This window comes from Danio aesculapii, chromosome 6 (genome assembly GCF_903798145.1).
Source record: "Danio aesculapii chromosome 6, fDanAes4.1, whole genome shotgun sequence".
Taxonomy (NCBI): Eukaryota; Metazoa; Chordata; class Actinopteri; order Cypriniformes; family Danionidae; genus Danio; species Danio aesculapii.
In genome coordinates, this window is record NC_079440.1 from 49,891,854 (window position 1) to 49,910,423 (window position 18,570).

The 18,570-nt window shown below is 33.0% G+C and overlaps 1 long non-coding RNA gene across 1 annotated transcript; it reads left to right on the forward strand.

Moving 5' to 3' along the window:
- Window positions 1–1,938: 1,938 nt before the first annotated feature.
- LOC130230195 (uncharacterized) lies at window positions 1,939–4,037 on the forward strand. The gene is made up of 2 exons (XR_008837924.1): window positions 1,939–2,066; window positions 3,817–4,037. It is a non-coding gene; the product is annotated as an uncharacterized LOC130230195 (long non-coding RNA).
- The last annotated feature ends 14,533 nt before the right edge of the window (window positions 4,038–18,570 follow it).

An 18,570-nucleotide genomic window follows, 5' to 3' on the forward strand; every position in this document is an offset into this window, starting at 1 on the left:
TGACTCACTATCATGAAAAGACGTGATTTCATTTAGATCAAGAACTAAAATAAAAAATAAAACAAGTCTAAAATTCTGATGCTATAGGTCTAAACAAATATGACTTTAAATAATTAACGATTAAAACAAACACATTTTCATTAAATTATTATTTCACCTATTTTAAATGTATATGATACAATGAAAAAGTATAAACAATAGCCTATTATTATTATTCAGGGTTCATACACATTTTTACTACTAAAATTCCATGACTTTTCCAGGACTTTCAAGCAAATTTTCATGACCTAATGTTTCATGTAATATATATATATAAAATTGTATTTATATATATATATATATATATATATATATATATATATATATATATATATATATATATATATATATATATATATATATATATATATATATATATATATAAATACAATTTTTATATTTCTATTGTATGTCAAGTTGATTCAAATAATGCTTACACATGGCTATTCATTACCGCTGTGGCACCTCTGAAGTTGAGACTAAGCCGAAGGAGAATGAATGAATGAATGAATGAATGATTGCTTACACAGCATTCATAATGTGATGCCATGTTTTTGGCCAAAGGCAGAAAATAAGTAAAGACAACTAACCTATATTCAAGTTTATATTCAATATTAGTTAAACAAATTTCCATGACTTTTTCGAAAACTTTGTGGGCCTTTTTGTATTTCCAAAACTTTTCCAGGCCTGGAAAATGCCATGTCAAAATTCCATGACTTTTCCAGGTTTTCCATGACCATATGAACCCTAATTATCATTATTATTTATTTTTATTATTAATAATAATGATAATAATAATAATAATAATAATAATAAAATAACAATAGTATATTTGTTATATTATTATCAATAATATATTTGTTAAGTTTTTTTTATTTGTTATATTATTATAATAATTATTATTATTATTACCACATTTGTTTTTTATTGTTGTTATTATTATTATTATTATTATTACTATTATTATTATTATAACAAATATAGTATTATTATTGTTATTATTATTATTATATTTGTTATATTTTATTATTGTTCTTTTTATTATTTTTATTATTATTATTATTATTATAACAAATATTATATTATTATATTTGTTATATTATTATTATTATAAATTCATATTATAACATTTTCTTTATAATAATTATTGTTGTTAATAATACTACTACTAATAAAATAATATATTTGTTGTATTATTATTAATATTATATTTGTTATATTATTATTATTATTATTATTATTATTATTAGATTTTATATTATTATATTATTGTTGTTGTTTAAAAAAAGCTCACGCGTGTTACAGCTGCTTGCATAAGAATACGTTTAACAATAATACATTTGTTATATTATTACATGTTTTATTATTATTATTATCATTAATAAACGTATTCTTATGCAAGCAATTGTAACACGTGTGAGCTTCTTTTAAACAGATAATATGCTATAAACTTCTTTGATACTAGCCATTTAAATTGCAGGAATGTTACTAATGTTTTTTACCAAAGGCGAATGCGAGGTATGAAAAAACGTGACGACTGTAAAAAAATAAAATATACACTTTTTAGTTAAATAAAAAAAAAGAGACTCGAAAGAAAAAAATAAACAAGCTTTTCAACACCAAAACCTCATATGAGATTATTTCAGGTAAGGTCAGTTTCCGCTCCTTTTGTTCTAGAGATGTTGCGACAGAATCCAGCGCTGCGCATTAAATGGTCGCCTGTACCATGTGACCTCATCCAATGTTTGTAAACACGCGTCAAGCACATGTGATCCCGAAGTGTTCTCGAACGTGTAAGGCGCCTCAGCCAATCACAAACCGGGGGAGTGTCTGTGGGCGGGGCCTGTGTATTTCGCCCTGGAAAAATCGATAGGGATCTTGTAAATGATGCGAGGAGTCTATGCCTCAAGAATGGGAACTGAGGAGTTTGGACGGGCGGAAAACAAGGGAAGAGTGCAGGCATCCGCGGCATGCAGATGATTCATAAAAAACACCCCATGAAAAGACAATCCCTTGATTGTATCAAAGTAAGTAGAAGAATTCCTCATTATGAGAGAGCTATTATTAATTTAGTTTAGTTTGTTTTGTTCTTTGTTTTGAAAGGCAGAAATGTTTGATTCTTCATAAATATCTTATTATTCACAATCATACGTAGTTTTTTTAAATTCATCTGATAAATATTGTTGACGAATAGACGTCATCAGCTGAAATCAGAGAGTGAGTTGTACTGATAATTATTCCAACAGGCCTTCGTTAAGATATATTACTGCGTCATAGCTATTGCGACAAGAATATGGAGATTCTGTCGGGAATTTCGTCTGCGTAAGAGAATCCGTAAGAGCCCTTGTTTGTAATAACGCGTGGGGGATGAACATGACATAAGCATGAGTGTTCAGTTCCTCTCGCATCTGACTGCATGCGTCGCGTTCATAACAACGGCTGGGCAAGGATGCTGCGCGAGCGAGAGATGCGTTGCGTTGCGTACGTCAGTGGCTGTACTTTAAGTGCGCACTTGTTATTGCCTCAGAATAAAATGTCCTATCTATGAAGCAAATATGTTTTAAAGTGAAACCCTAAAGGATCCTTAAGTAATAATAGTGGCTACCAAATCAAATTTATTTACCAAACCTTTGATCGCTTTTTAAACACCAAAACTTTAAATATAAAACCTTAATCGTCATAAAATATAGTTTATGATGTCACGTCGCATCATATTCTAGAATATTCCGCGACTTTAATGATAAACTTGGAATAGTTTTTGTTAATGCGCACTTGACTAAACGGAGTAAACAAATCATTAGCGCAGTGCTCACTTTCTCCTCTAGGTGGCGCGGTCAGACCGCAGTTAAACCACCGTTAACGTGAACTAGCCTACTTAAGATGATTACAAATGTGGAAATCAGCTTTTATTACTGAAAATGAAATCACCTTTTCATTATTAAGGTGTTATTGAAAAAGCACCATCATTGTACTTATTATATTGTTTAGTTTTAGTATTAATATTGACATTATTATTTGGAGATTATACTAGTATTAGTTATTTACCTATCATTTCAAACATGATGTCAGCCTGATATTCATCCAGGTTTGACTGTCCTAGAATGGCTCATTGGCCTCATTTGTATCCATTTCTGTAAACAAAGTAAGTCTAGTCCCAGTGATACCATTATAGATAATGATAAACATCCTTAATAGATGATCATAAGCCCCTATAGACATCATTTCAGTAGCCCAAAAATAATAAAAGTATTGTGAAATCAAATGCTGCCTGTTGAAGCGGAGTAAAAATAATATGATAAAAAAATTAAAAGTCTAGTCTTCTAATATACTCCACGTTTTACTATGTTTATTGACCAATAAACAAATCTCTCGGTATCCAGCTGATTTTAAAAGGTTGATTTTGACCCTAGACACGCACGCCTTTCCCTTTAAGAGCTGCTCAGCATTACACAAGCGGTGAGTCAGGTGCACAGAGGCAGCAAACCAAGAATAAACTGATGTACTGGAGAAAAAGAAACTTGTAAACAAATGTTCTCCCTCCCTCCTGGTCACTCCCTGTACTTCTCTATTGTACTCCGACTGGTCTAGAGTATTTCAAACATAATACCTCGTCTCTCAGGAATACGCAACACTGGCACAGCTGAATTTCAGGCGACAGTACAGTTGCGCAGTTGTGAACAAACATAAAATGCATGGATCAGAATAAAAAACAAAAGCTGCAGTTTGTGTTCTATAGCATCTTTTAACATTTGGCTGTTTTCTGTTTTTATTTTTCAGTGGCATAAGCTGCAATGCCGCTCCTGGAAGCTGAATTCAGATGGTGCCATAGAGTACTTTATGGCATCTAGCACCATTTGAAATCAGTGTTCCTGGGCCGGTCCTGACATCATGTGGGGCATCTATATATTGTGGATTGCTGACATTCTACTGCATTGTTTGTGATTTATGTGTTTAATAATGTCTGAAATAAACAAAACTCATTTTTTGCATGCTTTAAATGTGCATGTCTATATGGTCTCTGTTGCATTTTTTTAAAATATAAAGTAACCAGGCTGTGATTTAAAATTATTTCATTGTCATAAATTAAAAAGTCCCTTGTTTTTAAACTTTTTACATGAATTAAAAACAACATAAATCAATATTCAATCAATATTTAGTCAGTAATATTATTTAAACTTTAGAAGAGTTAAGAAATTAATAATTCGCTTAACACTGATTTTCAATCACAACAAATAAAAACATTTGTTATTTAGACAATTTGTCATTTTATGGAGAATAAAAAAGATCTATATGAAGAGTATGAAGTGCCATCTGGAATTTTCTTCTACAATTAGCATTTTTGTCAGCCTCTTATGTTTATGTTCAGTTATTTAATATTAAAAGCAAGGGAAATAACCTATTCTTTGCCTTAAAAATGAATCAAGACATTAAGAAAAATGCTGATATTAGAAGAAAATCTCAGATGGCACTAATATTTGAATAAAGTCTAATATTACTCAGCTTATATGTCCCTGATTAATCAGGTCACCACAGCGGAAGGAGCCACCAAATATATGATATAGCCTATACCAGTGGTTCTCAACTGGTTTGACCATGGGACCCACATTTTTACATAATCATCAAGCCGCGACCCAAATTTTTAGGAACTATAATATAATTTTAGGAAGTATAATTAATTTGTATTTATTTGTTAACATACACAAGTAGTGACAGATAAAGGACCCTAACTCTAAAGGAAATCACCAAGTACAAATAAACAAAAAATTTTATTGCTGTCATTTAACAAAATGTATGCACTTTTGTGATGCCCTCAGCTCTTGGAGTCATCTTTGAAAATAGTCCACAGGTTTGTCCTTGCAACCGGGATGTTTGGTTTCTAAATGTCGTTTTAATTTAGAACGTCTCAGGCTCTCTTGTGAGAGCACCTCACTACATATGACACACTGATGTTTTACGCCTTTTTTGTCATCAATATATGTAAATCCATACCTTACATATTTCAAAATAAAAGTCCGGTATAAGCTAAATAAGTAAAAAAAAAGATTATTATTAAACTTTTGTTGTTTTTTTTAATCACACACTGCGCGACCCACTGAAAATGTTCCCGCAACCCACCGGTTGAGAAACACTGGCCTATACAAATACACATACTTTACTAGAAGGCTAGATTCGTTGACTAACCTTTGTCTGCCAATAAAGGTTGAGTTTATTCATGATCCCTCAGGTTCATCAAATATTATTAACCCTTTAACTGCTCCACCAAGAAAAAAAAATTGCATTTCTTAACTCTTAATGTCGCTAGTTAACACACTCAATGCATTTTTTTTCCAACACATCTCATAATTTCTAAAATTTTAACCTCTACCAAATGGTTGATATGTCAGTTTATGGTAAAAGTACCGGATTTAATACATATACTATGAAAAATCTGAATGTAATGAAGTGAAAGTGTATGAAGTGTAAGACAAATTTATTTAAAAACATAATCAAAATAAAACTTTTCTGAATACATTAAAACCAAAATTAAGTAATAATGTAATAGTGCAACATAATTAAGCTTGTTAGATTTTTTTGTGAACCAACAATGCTTTGTGTGTAACCCTTATTTAAAAAAGTCATTTTTTACCCATTTGGTAGTGGTAGGCTGTTAAAGGGATAAAATTGAAAAAACAAAACAACTTTCGAAAATCAAACCTAAAAAAATAACAAGAAAAACCGCACGTTTTAGCCAGAAACTGTATAAAAAGTCAAACATAATGCTTGAAGATGGCTGTTTGCCAGTGACGTGTGTTTACAAGGCCACCTGTTGGAAAGAATGGAAAAAGCAAAGAAGGTGCTGGAAAGTTCAACCAGCTTTCAAAATATGTTCTTTCGAAGAATATTTTTCCAAAAAAAAAGTTCAACAGTTCAATTCATGAGGTATTTGCATCTAGGTTGAATGATTAAGTCAGTCAGGACCAATTGTAAGGCGTCTACACACATCAAAAGACTAGTCTAAATCTCTCTAAAGCATAGAGCCCAAACTAGGGGCGCGGGCCAAAGTTGGCCTATGGTAACCTTTGATTTGGGTAGAGAGGAAGAATGATAGGTATAGTTTAGAGATTGCCATTCCAAATCTAATGTAACCTTTTGTTTTATTGTTAAAAGCTAACTGAAATTAAAATTTTCAATTAAATGATGTAAATTATTCAGATTTAGTTTAGATTCTGCTTGACTGGTGTATTCAGCATTGAACTCCACAGTGTTATAAATGGGATTGTTCATGTTTTTATTGCAATAAGCTCATTTTTTCATTCAGTTCTAGGAAACACCCATACACTCTCGCTTTTCTCACACATACACTACAGCTTAGTTTGTTCAATTCACCTACTGTATAGCGCATGTCTTTCAACTGTAGGGGAAACCGGAGCACCCAAAGGACATGCAAGCTCCACACAGAAATGCCAACTGACCCAGCCGAGACTTGGACCAGCAACCTTCTTGTTGTGAGGCGACAGTGCCAACCATTGAGCCACTGTGTCATCTGCAATAAGTTATAATTTTAAATGTTATGCTGCATTAGTTAATAGGATTTAAAGTAATGTTTTCTAATAAATTAAGAAATCCCCCATGGCAATTTTAATGTAATATAGTGTGGTATATTTATCTTCGGCACATGGCTCTCAATGATATTCGGTTTTTGGCCCTTTATATGAAAATGTTTGGGCACCCCTGCTCTATAGAACATTGAGGTGAAGTTAGTTTTATATTCACACATTCGGCCTTTCTCCTTAATAATATACATTTCCCAAAAATAATCTTTCCAAATCCTAAATAGTGAAATTATATTAGCAGCGAACAACTATCAAAGCACAACATTGTTCAGTCAAATAAAGAGTGATAACGTTGAGTGCTAATACTTGCATGAGATTTCAGACCGAATATTCAAAGTACTATTGTAAACAATGTAGGGAGCATGTCAAGTTGTCCCTGAATGAATTTGCAAATACAAAACAGGCCCATAGCCAGGGGTGGTTCGGGTGGCTCGAAAGACCCACCCCCCACTGACAAAGGTCAACATCCATGAGCTAATTAATCTCATTTTGACTGCTATGCCATTACAAGTTATCAAAATAACCCATCGAAAAAGGCGTTAAGACGAAGCAGAATCTGATACCAGTAAAGTCAACTTTCACTGTATTGTTGTTATAGAGAAAACATTTTAGAACTTTTACTCCAAATCTTGGACCTTATTCTTGAAAGAAAAATGACCAATAAAAAGTTGAAAAGCACCAAAAGTGGCCCGTAATAAAACGTATTAGGCTATTGTTGTTATCCATGTATTTTCAAATGTACTTTATATTAATGTAATATAGTTTGGTATATTATTCTTCAGCCCACGGCTCTCAAGAATATTTGGTTTTTGGCTTTTATATGAAAAAGTTTGGCCACCCCTTCTCTAAAGAATATTGAGGTGAAGTTAGTTTTCTATTCACACATTCGGCATTTCTCCTTAACAATAAGCACAACATTGTACACAGTCAAATAAAGAGTGCCAATGTTGTTTTCAAGTCATACTTACGTGGGATTTCAGATCGAATATTCGAAGTACCATTGTCAACAATATAGGGAGCATGTCACAAGTTGTCACTGAAGGAATATTTGAATATGAAATAGGCCCATAACCAGGAGGGGTTCGGGTGGTTTTAAGACCCACCCCCCACTGATAAAGATCCAGTATTTATCCCATCCATGAGTTTATTTGTCCCATTTTGACTGTTTTGCCATCATAAGTTATCATAATGCCTATAATAATACTTATTAGGCTATTGTTGTTATCCATGAATTTTCAAATGTCCTTTTTTTACGAGATAAGCTAGAAAAATCGTGAAGCTCTATATTATTATTATTATTATTATTATTATTATTATGTTTTTTCATTGTTATTATTCAAATTGCCAAATTCTGAGACAGGAAAGTTGAATGTGCTGGCCAGTTTGTTATTTGCCTAATAAATGACAATAGGCCACAGTTTTAAATTGAAAACTTTAACAGATTGCTATTTTTCCCCTAGTGGTATATAATGAAACAGCCTAAAAATAAGTAACCTTTAAGTAGCATGTCTTTATTCCAAATCTTAAGAAAATGTTTGGTACATCCCAAAGTGTCACCATTCAACAAGCTAATCCAGCAAAAAAGTGGGTAAAATCTCACTAAAATGCAGTATTTAAAGCTCATAACTAAATAGAAAGTGTAGTCCAACAACTGCTAAGAAAAATCTAATTTTTGAGAAAAATAACCACCCCTTTCACTAGGCTGGCTGCGGGCCTGTAAAACCAACTTTACCTTGATCTAAAGAACGACGGAAATTGCCTTTTTTATTTGTCTTTCCTTATTATTTTTAATAACGTTTGGCACCAAAACATTTTAACAGCAGCTGAAGGGTTTTATTACCTGATACACTCAGCATGTTGACCCTGGACCTCCACTGCAGCATCCGCCATCTGGAAAACGTCGTACAGTCGTGTTTACGATTACAAATCTTTAACCGTTTGATAAAATAGGTGAGAGGAAGTGTCAACGGAACATGCTTTTCATTCAATAACGATACACGTGTTTACGTTGATTAACATTACTACAGAGGGCGACATGGGACAAAAATATCAAATAATGTAACATTGAACTAAGGAGAAATTCAAACTCGGAGTTCACCTGAGGAGGAACCTATTACGTCACCAAAATCGCCACGTAACTCACTAGCAGTAACCGCTAGATGGCGTTGAATCACTTCAAAAGTCTCCTCTACACAGAGAGCCTAAGAAAAATAGACACCTGGATATGACAAGCAGGTCTAAAATTTAATATATAACTATATCCATTTTAATAACTGATTGAAATTTATCAATGGCTTCTAGGCTTGTTCTTTAGGTACTACTACATAAAAAAAGATTAGGCTACTTTCATTAGATATCTGATATATAGTGTCTTTATTATTTCAGTATTGACTAGTAACAATTGTATTAGTGACAAATACTTTTAATAATGAACTTTTTTAACAATTATCAGTCATTGAGATATCAGCTATTTACTTTTAACTATGTATTTTTTTTATGCTACTAGTTATTCATTAGGTGCTTCTACATTTTTTTAAAGCATAACCTACTGTAGGCTTCTTATTCATTGGATATCTAATATATAAATGGCAGTGTCTTCATTATTTCAGTATTGACTAGTAGCAATTGTACTAATGACAAATTATTTTAACAATTAGCTTTTTTAATAAGGATCAGTCATTAAGATATCAACTCTTATGTTTTAACAATGTATTCCAGACATTTTTATGTTATTAGTAGTTATTCATAAGGTACTGTTGGCCTACTTAGTGTTCTACATGTATATAGTTACCTATTAGTTGTTAGTTCTTGACCATTAAATACTAGTACTTATTTCTAATTTTACTTTTAACTGTGGCCATTTTTAACTTTACTGTGGTCATCCTGCCTCTAATGATAATATTATATGCAAAACAGTCATCTGGATATGACAAGCAGGTCTAACATTAATATAATTCTATTCATTTCAATAAATAATTGAATATATTTGTTGGCTACTAGTGCTTATTCTTTAGGTACTACACAACCTATAGCTATAGTTGGGTTATATTTTGGGGTATTTTTAACCCAACTATTTTTACAGACATACTTGTTCATTAGATATTTGATATATAGAACCCGCAGTGTCTTCACTATTTCAGAATTGACTAGTAACATTTTTATTAGTAGTAGTAACAAGTACTTTTAATAATTTACTTTTTAATGAGGATCAGTCATTGAGATATCGGCTGTTTAGTTTTAACTATGTATTGGAATAATAAATAGCAGATTTTTTTGTTGTTACTAGTTATTCATAAGGTACTGGTGTAGCCTACCTACTGTTCTATATATAGTTACCTATTATTAGTTGTTAGTACTTGATCATTAAATACTATCTCTGAAGTTACTTTTTATTGTGGCCATTTTTAACTTTACTGTGGTCATCCTGCATCTAATGGTAATATTATATAAAGCAAAACAAACATCTGGATATGACAAGCAGGTCTACCATTTAATCTATTTCTAAACATTTCAATAAGTGATTAAATTCATTGGTTGGCTAGAGCTTATTCTGTAGGTACTACTACATTTTTTTAAAAGAAAACCTACTGTACTTATTCATTAGGTGTCTGATATATAGACCCATGCTTCAGTGTCTTCATTATTTCAATATTTACTAGTAACCATTTTATTATAACTAGTATCAAATACTTTTTGCTAATTTACTTTTTAATAAGGATCAGTCCTTGAGATATCAGCTATTTAGTCTTGCCTATGTATTCCAGTATTTTTTATTTTCTTAGTAGTTATTCAAAAGGTACTGGTAGCATACAGGTAGCATACTTAGTGTTCTACATGTATATATACTGTAGTTACCTATTAGTTGTTAGTACTTGATCATTAAATACTATCGCCACTGGCTTGCATGGTTTGGGATCTGTAGAGCTGCGCATCGTTGGATTTGCCTTTCAGTGTTTGAACTCTCAGTTGTGATTTTTAAACCACACTGAACTGAGCTGAACTGAACTGAACTTAAACACTACAAACTGAACTACACTGTTCTAATTTACTATGACCTTTTATGTGAAGCTGCTTTGACACAATCTACATTGTAAAAGCGCTATACAAATAAAGGTGAATTGAATTTATTACTAGTACTTATTCCCAATGTTACTTTTAACTGTGGCCATTTTTAACTTTACTGTGGTCATTCTGCCGCAATAAGATGAGTAAAAACAGTTAAAAGTTATTAATTATCAGTTTAATGAGAAAATAAGTGTCTAAAACGATCCCAATAAGAAATTGTATCTAATAAATAAATACTAATAAATATAATTTATATGATTAATGCGAGTATCTAATAAGTACTAATATGTAATCATAGACTAGCATGCAAATTAATAGTATATAAAAATATGTATTACTCATACTTTAAATAAGAACTAACTATTTAAAAACTATATCTAATTATTAAGCACTTCTTGAAGGGATAGTTTGCTCACTATTTACTAACACTCGTAAGGTTTAAAGCTTTTATGAGTTGCTTTCTTCTGTTGAACACTAAAGATGATGATGTTTTAAAGAAAGCTGAAAACTTGTAACCATTGACATTAGGCAGAACAAATACTATGAAACTCAGTGGTTACAGGTTTTCAGCTTTCTTCAAGACAACTTCCTCTGTGTTAAAAAAAAATAAATAAATATTAAAGAAACTCAAACATGTTTGGATCTGGTAAAGGGTGAGTAAACAATGTCAGTGACATTTGTGAACTATCCCTTTAACTGAAAAGATTTTAGCATTGAAAATATAAGCACTAGTTCGTTTAAGTCAGAGTTGTCCAAACTAGGGCCTACAGGCCAAAGTTGACCTTTGATTTGGCCCACGATCCCGTTTGAGAAGAGGTGGAGGGAGGATGGTTTAGAGACCATAATGTAACCTTATTTCATTTGTTTAAACTAAAAAAAAAAAGCTAACTGATATATGAAATGCTTCAATGAAATGTTGTAAATAAGTCAGATTTGTTTTTAATGTATGTACTGTCCACTTACGGACAGAGAACAATGCAAAAACATCCGTGAGCAAATGAAGGCAACGGCAGATTCTGCTTGACTAGTGTCTTCAGCATTGAACTCCACTGTGTTATAAGTTTTTTATATTTTAATAAGTTATCATTTGAATTTATACAGCATTAGTTAACACGATTTAAAGTACTGTTTTCAATTTATTTTTAAAGTTTCGGCCCACGGCTCTCAATGATATTTGGTTTTTGGCCCTTCATACGACCCCTGGTTTAAGTGTTAAAACTGCCAGCCTCAAATAGTGCAGACAGGCAACAGAGCTAATAAAAGCCCAGTTACTCAGTTTTACCCAAGCACAGACTGGCACACATTTATAACTCTGAACCTGGGACCACTTTTCCAGCATCTGTAACTAATTTCGGTCACTGTGGTTAGATTTAATGGTCTGTTTGCTCTGTTTAACTTGATTTTTTGCTGTCTCCAGACTTCATGAGAGATGACTGACCAGCAGTAAATCATCCCGGAGATGAGACCAGGAACTAGATTAGCTATTTTTAACTTCTGTTAATATGTGTCATAATACGGTTTTTTTTTTTCTGCATGTTTGAATAAATACAATGTACAACATTTAAAATGCATTTTTAAGAGCAAGTTAAATGAATATAATGAATTATTTGAAGAGACAATATCCCAGTATGTTCATTATATGCAAATTTATAGAGATTGTGTCTGGAAGTACAATACTGTATCGATTGCTATTCTTTTTTTTCTTTTTTTTAAGTAAAATGCAATATCAGTAAATACATATATTACTAACAATTTATTAAATAAAATAAAGCTATTTAAAGGTAAAAAAAAAACACACTTGAGTGTAAATTAAATAAAAAATATTGGATTAAAAAAATTTAAATATTATAATTATTATTATAAAATAGCTACCAAAAAACAATATAATTATTTGTTTTATTTGATTACAATAATATACAGTATTAAAATAAACAAATCAATTCATAAATATAGATAAATAAATCCAAATTAAATATTCTCTAAATGTTTTTTGTTCTCCATTTCCACCTGGGGAGACTCATCTCAAGGCCTCTAGAGATTGTACAGTGCCATTGATGTGATCGAAGGCCTGTGAAGAGATGATACCAACCATTGAGGACCTTAAGGACAACACATATAAAAAGGAGATGATGCCAACCATAGAGGACTTCTAGAGGTCTCCATAATCGTGGACCAGGCCGTATCCTGAGCAGATGCTGTGGTGGTCATGAAGGAGTGGAGAGCATGAGACTCCTGAAAGATCCCAGTGACAGAAGAGTCTCTGCATTGATCCAGTGGGCCAGCCTGATCACCCACCAGTGATCTACTCACACCTACAACTTCTCCACGATGGATGTCCAGCGTTCTCCAGTGCCTAGACTACAGCTCTGTACAAGTTTAACCAGAGGAGAACTGGTCGTGCCCAACTGAGCCTGGTTTCTCTCTAGGTTTCTTCCTTCAATTTCGTCAATTGCTGAAGTTTGTTCCTCGCCACTGGCTGGCTTGGTTTGGGACTTGTGGAGCTGCACATCAATGAATTTGCTCTTAGTGTTTGGACTTTCAGCAGTAAAATATTAAACCACACTGAACTGAACTACACTGAACTTCAACTCTGAAAACTGGACTGACACGATTTTAATTTACTACAACTTCTACGTTAAGCTGCTTTGACACAATCTACATTGTAAAAGCGCTTTATAAATAAACATGAATTGAATTGATTTAAATTAGATTTTAGTCGTATTTAAAATTTTATTTTTGGACACTTTATATATTGATGTCTTTTACATTTCAGGAGGGACAATTTTTGGGTCCTCCAATGAGGACAGTCATATTTGAAGCCCCTTTTAAACTAAAATATTGAAAACCTTCATTCAAACAGAAAAAATATCTCATACTCATAGTGCATATGTTACACTTTTTTGTTCAGTTTGGAAACAACTCCTAATTTCAATTTGCACTTTAAATGTATCTTGAGTCAAAAATTGAGGAAGATATTCAAGTTTTGCAATGCATGCAACATTTAATGCCATAACTTTGTGTTCTGATTCAAAATAATAGGTCATAGTCAAACAAAGACAGAAGTTTCATTTCCTGAACTGTCTCTTTGAAGACCCAGAGAAACCCTGTGTTAAAACATGGTTGTCAACAATATGAGGGTCATTGGCTCAATTTAGGGTTGAGCCCCAGGAAATGTGCTTCATTTATCAATGACAAATACAGCTTCTGCTTTCTGCCTTAGGATAACCTTGGGTTAAAAGAATGAATAAAGAGGATGTGGTGTATCCCATCTGTCGGGAAACCATCTATTACACTGACATTTCATTTTAGGAACACTATTTAAAAATAAAAAAACAGCAGCATAAAAACTCACAAATCTTGTAAAACCTTCAGATTTTGAACAACATATGCTGATCGAATGCGGCAACAGAGAGCTACTGTAATTAGAGATAGTTTACACAAAACTGAACATTCTGTCATAAATTATTCACTTATTATTACGGTTTCTTTCTTCTGTTGAACACAAAATCATTTTTTGACTTCCATATTTTCCCCCAGTCAATGTTAACAGATACCAGTTTGAAATCATTCTTTAAAATATGATATACTGTAATTATAATAATTATATATAGTATTTTTTTTATGAATTCTCAAAGCTCTTCACTTAAAATACACAGTCATAAACAAACTTTGTAATGGTAAAAGTGTAACCAGACAGAAGTCTAAAAATGTTTTTCAAAGAATGATTATTTGACTATTATTTGAATATAAAAATTCCATATTTGGGTATTGTGTTTTGATAGATATGACTGAGCAACAGTTATTTATGAATTCCAAAAGATATTTATCAGATTCATTAAACATTACTTTGCTACAGCAATCTGCATGTAAAAATTAGTTTTAGTTGTTATTAGAGGCTAAATTCAAATCAAATATTACCAAACTCCCCATACTACTTCAGAATTGTATGTCTACTTCACAAATATTGTCAAAAGTATAAAAAATATGTTTCATATTGCTCAAAGCAACGTCATTTTAAATATCTTTGACGAACTATATATTAATTAAAAGCCTAAAATTTGGTGATTAATTTTTAATAGATAATACTGAGCAACAGCTACAGTATTTATTATTTTGCAAGTATATTCATCATAGTTTGCTACAGCAATCAACATATAAAAATGTTTCAACTGTTTTTTAGAGGCTAAATTCAAATACCACCAAACTTCCCATTATACTCTAGAATTTTATGTCTACTTTACAAATATTGTCAAAAGTAAAAAAAAATTTAATTATTCATTTTCCTCAAAACATAGGGGGCGCTCTTGTACGGTCACCAATGGAAACTGAATGTCAACTCGTGGCCATGTTGGGTACTGCTGCCAAATGACGCTCATATTTAAGGCATCGACTTCAAATTTGGAATATAATTTGTTCAAATATTTATCTTTGATGTTATGTAAAATTTAAGTTGCACCAGGTAATATGATAAAATATACATATATTGTTTCATTATTGGGGCGACGCAGTGGCACAGTAGGTAGTGCTGTCGCCTAGCAGGAAAAAGGTCGCTGGTTCGAGCCTCGGCTGGGTTAGTTGGCATTTCTGTATGGAGTTTGCATGTTCTCCCTGCGTTCTCCCTGGGTTTCCTCTGTGTGCTCTGGTTTCCCCCCCAGTCCAAAGACATGTGGTATAGGTGAATTCCGTTGTGTATGTATGTGTGTGAATGAGTGTGTATGGATGTTTCCCAGAGATGGATTGCGGCTGGAAAGGCATCCGCTGCGTAAAACATGTGCTGGATAAGTTGGCGGTTCATTCCGCTGTGGTGACCCCAGATTAATAAAGGGACTAAGCTGAAAAGAAATTGAATGAATGAATGTTTCATTTTTTTCTTAAACATAAAAGCACATTACTTTTGTTTCTTTTAACAATTTGAAGTTCAGCTACAATCCAACATACATCTTTAAAATGAGACCAATCTTAAATATTTTCACCAAATATTGGCATTGATTTAAGCTAAACATGCCGTTTTTATGTCAAAGATGAAGACTAAGAAAAGTGAGGGAGACAGTTAAGGGGTTTAATGTCTTGTTACCAAACCTATATATAAAACAGTTACAAGACTGGTCTGGCCAGGTCTGTGGTTGTGTTTGATCCAACATCATGGGCTGTACAACCTCATTCAATATCCTTTTATTAACAATCCATGGCTACACCCAAAAAACAATGAATCATCTGCAGGACTGCTTCATGCAAACTTTCCAGGAAGATTTGAGATCATTTAATTAGATTTGGCCAGAGTTAATGTTAAATGCTCTGCATTATACTTCATTTTGGCTGACTGTGATTGGTGGTTAAGGGCCCTCGGTCACTGATCTGGGGTAAATGAAGATGCTTACTCAAGCGTTTAACAGAGGATCCGGGTTACTTAAAAGCGCACTGATAATGGGTTCATTCTTCTAGAGGAGACGGTTAAACACTGAGAATAGCGCTATTGTGTGTGTTTGATCGGTAAATGAAAATCACCACTGCTGTCTGGGACACCACAAGAATATCTTGGGCAGTCTGTGAAGGTGTATTGTTCTGCCATCCAATGATGCACTGTAATTGTATATTAGATTATCAGTGGTGCAGGCATCACAAAAATCCTGGAACAAAACCACTGCTTATATAAATAAATACAAAATAAAAATCAAAGTCAAATCATATCAGAGGTTTGATTTCACATTTCAGCTCACATGAATGATGAAGAAAATCATCAATTCCTCAATATTTTTGTATCAGCTTTTTTTTAAAATTCAATACATTCATTTTCTTTTCGGCTTAGTCCCTTTATTAATCAGGGGTCGCCAAAGCGGAATGAACCGCCAACTTATCCAGCATATGTTTTACACAGCAGATGCCCTTCCAACTGCAACCCAGTACTTGGAAACATCCATACACACTCAGTCACACACAAACACTATGGCCAAGTTTAGTTTATTCAATTCACCTATACCACGTCTTTGCACTGTGGGGGAAACTGGAGTACTGGAAGGAAACCCACACAAACACGGAGGAGAACATGCAAATTCCATACAGAAATGTCAACTGGTCCAGCTGGGACTCGAACCAGCGACCTTCTTTCTGTGAGGCGACAGTGCTAACCACTGAGCCAACAGAAAGCTAACCACTGAGCCACTGTATCACCTGCTGATAAGGATTTTCAGAGACAAAGCTTATATCCCTCAAAACACTCATGGGCCTGGAAGAAACGATCATAATTACAAAAAAGTTAGTTTTTTTATTCTAAAAGGAAACTAAACAACATAACATTGAACATTTTTTAAGTTATAGATATTTTTTAAAAAACGAGGTTTGATTTTACATTTTGACTCACAAGAATGATTAAAAATCATCAACTTCCTCAGTACTTTTGTCTCATCCATTTTAAACCAAGACACATTTACTTACAAGTTTTGTTTCCTGAAAAGACAATTTGTGACTAAAGAAGTTCAAATTTGGACAAACCCAGTTGTTGGGTTATAAAGTGTCATTTTAAATTATTGAAGTAAAACAAAAAGTTGGGTTACAACAACACAACTTTTTTATAGTGTACAAAAGCATTTCTGTGTGGAGTTTGTAAAATTTGCTCGGTTTCCCCCCACAGTCCAAAGACATGCACTATAGGTGATTTCCGTAAACTAAATTGGTGTATATTAACGCATGTGTGTGGATGAGGGTGTATGGGTGTGTTTCCCAGTTTTGGGTTGCGGCTGAAAGGGCATCCGCTGTGTAAAAAATATGTTGGACAAGTTGGTGGTTCGTTCCATTGTGGCAACCCCTGATGAATAAAGGGACTCATCCGAAGAGAAAAGAATAAATGAATGAATGAATGAATAAATGAATGATGTTGTATATATTGTATAAACTTTTATAATAATTAGATAAGAATAATGATTATTCATTCATTCATTTTCTTTTCGGCTTAGTCCCTTTATTAATTCGGGGTCGCCACAGCGGATTGAACCGCCAACTTATCCACCACGTTTTACGCAGCAGATGCCCTTCCAGCCGCAACCCATCTCTGGGAAACATCCACACACACTCATTCACATTCATACACTACGGACAATTTAGCCTACCTGGAGGAAACCCATGCAAACGCAGGAAGAACATGCAAACTCCACACTGAAACGCCAACTGACCCAGCTGAGGCTCGAACCAGTGACCTTCTTGCTGTGAGGTGACAGCACTACCTACTGCACCACTGCGTCGCCCGAATAGTGATTTTATATATATTTATATATATACATAAATAGTGTTGGGGACTGCTTTAATTTTATTCAGCAATTTATTTCTTAAAAGCTTATTAATTAAACTCCCATTACATCTTTAAAAAACTCAAATATTATTACTTATTTTTTAGAAGTATTGCGTTACTTTACTTGTTACTTAGAAAAGTAATATTGTTACGTAACTCACGTTACTTGTAATGCGTTACCACAACACTGTATGTATATTTTGGGTTTACTGGGTTGAAGTACTGCAAACACACAGTTAGGTTGCCCACAATCAAAAAATGAATCACAATGTAGTTCATCATTAACTGTTTATAACCTTTGGATTTTATTTAACTTATTAGTTTCTTTATGTATGTTGTCAGATTCCTTAGAAACTGTCTAAATCTGTTCAAATTGAATACTACTAGATTTAATCAGTTAAAAGATATTGGTATAAATATATCTAGCTGTAGAAAAAGCCAAGTCCAATTAGTTAAATTCTATGAGATATTATTTTTTGAGTGCATGCTTGGTCAATATATGAATTTATCACTGTTTCATAAAATGTTTGGGACCAAACGGACCAGGAATGTGGAAATCATTCACAGGCTCTGAATGCATTATGAAGGTTA